Below are 9,683 nucleotides of genomic sequence, written 5' to 3'. Positions count from 1 at the left end.
ATTTTAGTATCCGTTCCTGTTTCAGAGGTTTTTCCCTCAAACTCAGGTGTCTCGGGACCTCATGAGGGAGGTCGTATGGTTACACCATCCAGCTTCTATGGGTTGATTGGATTTGCGTCACCTAACCTTGTGCTTGGAGTAAACAATTTCAAGATGCTGACGCAAGAGTTCATCCTGTCTCTATCTGAACCCGAGATTGGTTTGTGACCATCGATCTAGGATGCGTACTTCTGCATCCAGATCGTCAAGAGACACAGGAAGTTCCTCAGGTTTGCTTTTGGAATAAAGCTTGCCAATACTGTATTCTTTCATTACCTTGACGATTGGCTGATATTAGTTCAATCACACAAACTGTTTGGAGCAGCGTTCTTCTGGCACCCCAACGGTTCTTACCCAATTGAGTGGTTGTCACATTAGGTCAAGGACTGATAACACGGCTGTGGTCCCATACATGGATTGTCAGAGAGGATTACTCTCTCGCCCCCTGTGCAGGTTGGTGAGATGTGTTCTTCTTTGGACACAGACCAGGTTCCTGTCGATCAGAGCAGTTCATGTCCTGGGTTACCTAAACTCAGGAGTGGACTTACTCTTGAGACGGAGTTGGAGGCAGGAGAATGGAGATTGCACCCTCAGGTGGTGAGTCTCATATGGCAGAGGTTTGGCCGAGCGGAAGTGGATTTGTTTGCTAAAAAAAATAAAAAATAAAAATAGAGCATGCGCATTGCCCGCTCTGGTTTCCTTGTCTCCTCTGTCGCCTCTGGGTGTGGATGCTCTAGCCCAAGAATGGCCAGGACCAGTCTTATGCCTTCCAGTCGACCCGTTTGCTTCCAAACGATTCTGTTCAGTGTAAGGTTGGTCAGAGTGAACGTCTGTTGTTGGTGGTGCCGTTTTGGTCCTCTCATACGTGGTTAAAACTCAGAATTGGTCAGTCTGTTAGCCGGCCCCCTTGGGAGGTTCCCCTCAGACACGACCTGCTGACTCGAGTTCGGGGCATGATTTGCCCCATCAGGATTTTGGAACTAATAGCCCCGGAGCAGAGTTGAATTGTGTTCTGGTCTCTTAGCAGATATTACCAACACTATTCTCAATTCTAGAGCTCCCTCCACGAGACGCTGTATGCCCTTCAGTGGACAAATCTGAGGACTGAGGATCTGCAGGCTCTGTCAGCTCCTCTTGTATGGACTTTGCCCCGAGGCTGGTTAAGTCTTACTGCTTCCTAGGCCTAGTTAATCCTAAGGCTGCTTTGACTCCGTTTTGCTTTCAGCAAGTGGTTGGAGGCTTTCTCCCCTGCTATGTGGTGTCAGATAATACTATACCTCTACCCCATGAGGCGCGTGGTTTGACTTCGCCTCTAGAGGTGCGTGCTCATTCTACGAAAGCAATGGCTTCTTCTCAGGTTCTTTTTTAAGGGCCTTTGATGGGAGATGTCTGTGCTGTGGCAGGTTAGTCCTCTCCTAGCACCTTCATCAAGTTCTATAGTCTAGACATGAGGATGGCTCCTGGCTCCCGGGTCTTATCCGCTTGAGCAGACGCTTTCCTTGGTCTCCAGCTATCTAAGGTACGTCAGGCGTTATGGTATAGCGTTCCCAAAGCGATGACGTCATCGCAGCATTGAAGTTGCCTATGAGAGGGAACATCTCGGTTACGTATGTAACCATAGTTCCCTGAATAGGGAACGAGATGCTGCGATGCTGGGCCGTTCAGTACCTTGATAGTGCTTCCTTCGTCATAGTGTAAAATCTGATGAAATAGCGCGCAGCACGCTTATATGAGCATACGTGACGTATGCTTGGGGCGGTGCTAAGCGCTATTGGCCAATAAATTGGCGTGATGGTATAAGGGCTTCAGACATTCGTCACACCGTAGGTGTTCCCGAAGCGATGACGTCATCGCAGCAACTCGTTCCCTATTCAGGGAACTATGGTTACATACGTAACCGAGATGTTTATGTGCAACAGACTTCCATATTCTGTTAACCTGGTCTCGTCGCTTCCGGTTCAAGCGTTTTGCATTTGCTTAGTTAAATATGAAGCAGTTTTACTCAAGATGCCTTCAAAGTAGATACCAATTATGATCATAATCAATGTCCATCACATATGCGGACTGATATCTAAAAGTTTTTTTATTTTCATTCTTTTCACATTTAGATATAAAAATTAAATAAAATGTCAACAATAAAAACAGCTAGCTAGTTTAACTGATTATCTTAAAAGTCCATAGATATCGCTATTATTTAATACGGCTGTTAACACGTTTTCCGACAAGCGGAAGCAATGAGACCTGTTTTCCGGGTTTGGTCACGTGATGTTCGACATATACCCTATTGATGCGTAGTGTATTATATCTGTGCAACAGTTATTGAGCCTTTCTTTTAACAGTTTTAAATTTCAGTTACTGTGCACACGCAAAAACTATTTATAGTCTTTTCTACACCCATGTTTTGTTCTTACAGACACCCGGTAGCAAGTAACAAAACAACATTAAACTCCGGCAAGAAGATAAAGTCCTTTTTGCAAAATCATAGACATGTATTTACAAATCAAGTATAATGGGAACACAGAATGATCTTGGAGAGAGCTTTACCGAACTGACTGTCGTAACCGAACGCGACCAGGGTTTAAAGGCTGAACGACTGACTGACAGCCACAGCGGAGAAAAGAGTTTGTGTGAACTTTAATGTAAGGACTTAAATATTCATATGTAGCTCACATTAAAGGGATAGGCCTACGTTTTCTACGTGTATTTACCATAGACTGTATAAGGTATTTACGCTTTAAATTTGAAGGAAAACAGCGCATCCGTGCAGCGCGGCTGACACAGAAGATCCTAGGCTGCCTGCGTTCAGAGCGGATATTCTCCAAAATGGTGCTGGGGTGGATGACATGCAGTGTTGCCAGATTGGATGGACGATTTCCAGCCCCAAAGCTAACAAAAACCCGCCCAAAACTTTAACTGTCAAAATAATGTTATAGAATATGTAAATCAAGGTTTATAAGGGCAATTTTAACTCCTTAAAACAAAACATTGACGACAAAATAAGATAAATTATAAATAAGATAAATTTCGCAGGTACACGGATCAAATCGGGGCGAATAGCCTACATTAAAGAGAATACCGAACATGAAAAAAATATGCAAGCAGACACTGTCAAAACGGCAATGATGAAATTAACCGATACCCTCGAAACAATTATAACAACACGGATGACATGACATGCAGTTCTACCTGTCCATGATGTCATATACTAATAAAAATGGGTATTTGTTAAAAATGTATATCTTTATGTTGTTCCTCTGACAAGATATTATTACAGCACACCATAGCTTGGTGTATAATGGTGTATATCTAAACATCAAAATTGTCATATGGTGTGACTATCCGGACTATGTGTGGCCTTACTAATATGACAATATATCTCAGCAAAGTATAAATAATTGATAGATTTACAGTTTAAGTAACAGAATTAGGCATTTTTAATGGACACAGAATGTGTTGATGTCTGTGCATAATTTTAAAGCAAGTTTGGAGGAAAAAGTAAGGAGATCATGCCAGTTCACACAGAACAGACACCTTCTATAGGGAAGGATGAAAGTCTAGGCCACAACCTGCATAGTGTAACTTCAACACAGGATACTATTATCAAGATTGTGAGGCTGAAATGAACAGTTAAAAAAATCTTAATCATTATATATTTTTCATTAACAAGTATAAAGAGAAGAAACGAAGAGGACAACTCAAGGCATTTAGTGTGCACACCCTTCTTCCTTCAAGCACACACTCTCTAATCTTAAAATGTTCATGTTGAAGGTTCTTGGCATGAGATGGTGTTTGATTTACTCATATCATATTTTTTTTTTTTTAAGTTTTAAAACAATGTTGGTATGTTTGATGATTTTTAGTTTTATTCATGTTAATTTAATTGAATTCATTGAATGTTTAATGCATATAAAAATACACTTTTTTGCATTGACAAATTGTGGTGTGGTGCATTTCATCATATAGTGTGACACTATATCATTTGGTGTGACAATCAGAATTGTGGCAATAAAAATATTTTTTTTGTTATAAATCATAAAAAAGTCAATGGAACAAAAAATAAATAGTATCAGCAAGATTCATAAGCATTTTGTTAGATTTATAACAGGGTTTGTCAGAATTATTCTAAAATGTCTGGAAAGGCTGAGGAGAGATGTCTTACTCTGTATGATGATTTAGAAAAATAATACAAAATCTAATGGATCTGCACAAAATAATGTAAAATCTTAAGATAGTAATGATAAAGATTTATGGTGAAGTTAGTTACTTAGGGATAGTATATCCCAATTTCATTTTATATAGAATAACTTTTATGTCACACCATATGACAATTTTAGGCACAAATGCAACAAATTGGTAAATAAATCCAATTTCCAATACAAAATATAAAAGACCACATATTTTTTGAGAAATTCAAGAGTCAGTACAACACAGCTCAATATTTTTTATGCCTAATATTTGAAGTTTAAAAAAAAAAAAATGTCAGGCTTATATGTCAACCACCCTGCTACGGTGATGCGGAAAGACACACAACGAATTGTTGAATAAAGTCGTTATTTTAGTTTTCTTCGCGTACAAAAAGCATTCTCGTCGCTTCATAACGTTACGGTTGAACCACTGATGGCAGATGGACTATTCTGACAATGTCTTTCTTTTCTGGACCTTGACAGTGCAAATTAATGGGACAGTCACAAGCCTCCCGGTTTTCATCCAAAATATCTTAAATTGTGTTCCGAAGACGAAAGAAGCTTTTACGGGTTTGAAACAACATGGGGGTAAGCAGGGCTGTTTCTAGCCAATTTGACGCCCTAGGCGAAATCCCATATGGTATGGCTTCAGAGGTAACACAATACGCACAATCTCGGATTTGGATCGGCCCTCTCTGACCGATACCCGATCCGACAAAAATGGCAGTATCGGAGCCGATACCCGATATGAATATCGGATCGGCGCATCCCTATATGCAAGTACACAGGTATTAGGGACACTTAATATAAAGTGGGACCACATTTTTGGATATACAAATATGAAATGTTGGTGGGAAAATCCATATTTTTAAACGTACTGAATCACCAGTAGGTGGCGGTAAGTCACTTAATGAGTGAGTCATTGAGTCAATGGATTTGTTCAAAACACTGAATCATTCAGTAACAAAACACCGCCGAGTGTTGCTTGGAGAATGTGCTGATCTTTGTTTGGAACTATATTTGTTGGTGAAATAGAACAAAACAGTAAATATCGTGTATAAAATGTAAGTAACGTAGTAACTAATTGACTACTTAACTACTTGTTTATTGAACTAAAATTAATGTGACATTTGCAATCGTGAAATATTCAGCAAAATAGCCCCCTTGTCATGGTATGTCATTTAACTACATTTTATGAATAAACGGAGCATTTTTAATTTATACCTCAGTGTGTTTCTTCCGAGTTTCTTTATGTTTGTTGTTGCTCGTTTGTGGAGCAGTGAGCAGTACTTGCATTTGTGTAGACGTCTCTCACAAAGAGACAGGCAGCGTGAGCCTCAACAGCATTTTAAACTAGCTAAAAGGCTGGGCAGCTAGCTGTAGCTCGAACTATAGGCCTATTATTATTGAGAACATTATAACAAAGAAGGTAGTTCGACCTGTATTCTGCCACTGCAATTCTCGCTGATGATGCAGTAACTACCGTGGGGGAAGAAAAAAAACTTTGGTCTGTCCAATGATTGTAAACTGTCACTGGGTCCGACAAACAGAAAAAGATATTTTATGCGGTAATGTGACCAAAAATATTTAAGACCCACTGAATCTGAATTTAAGACATTTTAAGACTTTTTAAGGCCTTTTATTAGAAAAACGTTATTTAAGACATTTTAAGATTTTTTAAGGACCGTGGACACCCTGCTTCAAAAATTAATGATCTCAGTCAAATTTCTTGGTGACAAGTCAAATAAATTGTGAAACCAAACACTTGGACGAATATTTCACACACCAGATGTGACTCATAGTTGACTGCAAACGATATGATGAATATTAATTTTTTTTGTAAATACATCATTCAGTTTATGGCCAACAATTAGAAAAACATAAAATACCTTTTGGAAGAAGATGGTGTTTTCTCACTAAAGTATGGTCTATCACCTTTTGAATGATCACTCTTCATAGACACAGAGCTGGATACACATGATCCTGATCTTTTACTGACAAGAACAGAGAGACAATATTATTTAGGGGTGTCCCCGACTAAGGATTTACATAGTCGAATTGTAATTTTCATAGTCAAATTGGAATTTTTGAATCATGCCAACAGTCGACTGATAGTCAAATCCTATGTTTTGGGGGCGGGGCAAAATACATTACCAGTCAGACATTCGACAGTCATAATTACTGACGTTAACACATTGTCACGAATCTGGTCTATGAACTTTCTGTTTCTTAAGGTTCAAGATCATGTTATCTGCATCTCCTGCACTCCATCAACCCACTCCCATAATAGCTGTCATCACTCAAATTAATGCAAGACTCTACATTATCTGTATATCATGTGTGTAAGACTCGAATACAAATAGAACTACAATACAATACAACTACAGACAATTGGCTGTGTCTGTAGTACTACAGACTACACAACATCATTATATTATCTTTAAATTAATTTTTTTATTATTATTTTAAATTATTGTCCCTGGATCAGTAGGATACTCTTGTAATAAAGGAGTGGTGGTAGCGGACAGATTTTAAGTATCAATTCTGCTTAAAACATATGCAATCTAATCCTGTTTACATGAAATAAGCCTGCTCCCGAGCAGGTTTAAGCTGACGGACATGTTGCTATGGCAGCAACTCCGGGATGAGCTTCGAAGAACCAAACAATCCAAGATCGTGCCAAATCGTCAACAATCAAATTCAGCTAACTGAGTTAGCGACGTACGAAGAACAGGCCCCAAAGCTTGTTGCAATTGTTTTTCAGTGGCTCTGGCTTTAACTGAAGCGCTACATTTTACAATTTACACCACATTAAAGGTATAGTTCACCCAAAAATAAAATTTTGATGTTTATCTGCTTACCCCCAGGGCATCCAAGATGTAGGTGACTTTGTTTCTTCAGTAGAACACAAACTATTTCTAACTCAAACCGTTGCAGTCTGTCAGTCTTATAATGGAAGTGAATGGGAATCACAGCTTTGAGAGTAAAAAAAGAGAGCGAAAAAAACATACACAAACAAAACCAAATTAAACCCTGCGGCTTGTGATGATACCGTGATGTGTAAAGACACGAAACGATCGGTCTGTGCAAGAAACTGAACAGTATTTATATAGTTTTTTACCTCTGAAGCACTGCACTGTCTGAACTGTCCTGAGCGCATTCTCGGCACAGCCGGCACATGATGCATCTTCTTCTTCTTCTTGCTTTACGGCAGATCGCAGACTTATAAGTGCATTACCGCCACCTATCTCTCAAATGGACCATTGACACTCCTAATTACCGCCACCTATCTCTCAAATGGACCTTTGCCACTCCTAATTGAGATTGTAGAGAGTGTCAATGGTCCATTTGAGAGATAGGTGGCGGTATGGAGAGATAGGTGACGGTATTCAGCACGTGATTAATTATAGCCAATGAGAATGCTGGAACTCTGCATCGTTAATGAGCTGTCATTCCGGCTTCAACTGTACCCAGTGTTGCCAATTGGGCTATTTTAACACTGTTGCCGCGGGTTGTTTTTCATGTCCACGGGTTTGAAGCGACTCCAATAACATGATATTTATCCCCTGGAATGTGAATTTTAGCAGGGGGACCCCACCAAAAAACTTGTATTTTACCACCTCGGAACGCGATTGGACTAGTTTTGGGCTAGTTTTGAGTAGCGATTGGGCAACCCTGACTGTACCGCCCAGCTCTGCTCAACTAGGTAAAGTTTTTAAATTTCTCAGTTAATTTCTGAATTTTCCATTCAAATTTGTAAAATTTGTCAAAATGGTTGTGAATTAATTAATTCATAGGAATTAAATTGCACATTTTATTTTGATTATCAGTGTTGCTTGTCGCGTTTTTAAATGATGGTTTTTAAATCAGAGCACACCTTGCTTTTCAGACCGATGAGCGTTGTAAAAATCGATGCGTTTCCGAAAGGCGGGGCATAGAGGAGAAACAATAATGTACAGTATGTGGAAAATGTGTTTTTTGAACCTTAAACCGCAAAAACACATTTCATTACACCAAATACACAAAATAATGTTCTTTTTAGCAGCATCATATGACCCCTTTAAATATTTTTTTCAACTTTAGTTTTAAACCATTAACATCCTTCTTACAGTAGCCTACTAATGCATTAGAGCATGTAGCTAGATCGGAATTGTAAAGGGACAATAATTTGCAAGGCAGAATAATAAACTCATGCAATTTGTGCACAAGAGTTTTATTAACTAAACACTAACACAAACTAGTCTAACAAACAAACAAACACTCATACATGGGAAAGGGCAAATGAGGCTTGATGGATGAAGCCATCAGGAAAACCAGAGAATGAAGCTCTGAAAAGAGTCAGTTAACCACCTGAGTGAAACCATCAGCGCCGTTTTAGAACGGGATCTACAGCTTATACTAAACCTCTGTTTCGTTTAGTTAAATGTATGGTACTTGCATTGCCTTGGTCGTTGAACGAGTGTCCGGATGCAGTCTTGTTTCAAATGGTTTCAAAATTTAAAATAACACACTAGCTGATATGCTTGTGAACTCATAACACACTAAAGAATTAATATTAAATTGATGTTGTAGCCAAGTATGGTGTCCAATACTCTGAATTGCTGCATTTCACCCTTCCAAGTGCACACACAGCAGTGAGTATTGACCACACACACACGGAGCAGAGCCCTGTTGAAAAAAACAGCATATGTTGGTTACGTATGTTTTGAAGCATGGCAGTTGATTTGAACTGGTTTAAACTGAGGAATTGGGGGTTAGGTGCCTTGCTCAAGGGAACCACAGTTGTGGGTAATGAGAGTGGAAGAGAGTGCTGTTCATTCACTCAACTGCTCCACACTTCAACAGACTTCAACAAAAGTACAAATGTAAATAAAGAAACACTCACTCCAACAGAAATACAAATTTAAAGAATTGAAAAACCTCAACAGAAGTATGTACCATGTAGTATAAAATGACACAATTTCATCTATGATATGCCTGCTTTTGTGTGTGCAAGTGTTTGTATCCAACAATGTGCTTAAGTGTGCGTAACGCACTCTTCTATATTTGTGTGTATGTAAGTGTGGGTCAGAGCAGGCGTGTTTGTTCACAGGCAGGTTTTACACACAACCCTTCATCTTGAGAAATTACTCCTATTACTATTTTTTCCTCTCCCTGCATTCTGCCTACAGTTTGGGACATGTTCTGTAAAACAAAACAATTTCTCACACTTTTGCTGAATAAGGTACAATACATTTTGTATTTGTACTAGGGCTGCACGATTAATCGCATGCGATATTTAACGCGCATCTTATCAGTAAAGCTGGTTCTGTAATCAGCGGTAAATCTCCATCACCTGCGGGCTTTCACATTGAGCAGCATTAACTACACAGAGTCGTTGCTCACTGACGAGCTGCGCAAAAAATCGCGCGAATATGAACGTGGTGTTGCGCAGCTTGCCTGTGAACAACGGCTCTGTGT

The 9,683-nt window shown here is 39.3% G+C and overlaps 1 pseudogene; it reads right to left on the bottom strand.

Moving 5' to 3' along the window:
* LOC107749587 (protein NLRC3-like) overlaps nt 1–7,403 on the bottom strand; it is a 17,518-nt pseudogene extending 10,115 nt beyond the window's left edge.
* Between the last annotated feature and the right edge of the window lie 2,280 nt (nt 7,404–9,683).

Source organism: Sinocyclocheilus rhinocerous, unplaced genomic scaffold (genome assembly GCF_001515625.1).
Source record: "Sinocyclocheilus rhinocerous isolate Xijiao unplaced genomic scaffold, SAMN03320098_v1.1 scaffold1926, whole genome shotgun sequence".
Classification (NCBI taxonomy): Eukaryota; Metazoa; Chordata; class Actinopteri; order Cypriniformes; family Cyprinidae; genus Sinocyclocheilus; species Sinocyclocheilus rhinocerous.
Note: the sequence above shows the minus strand (reverse complement) of the source record. Positions and strands in the feature narration are given on the sequence as shown.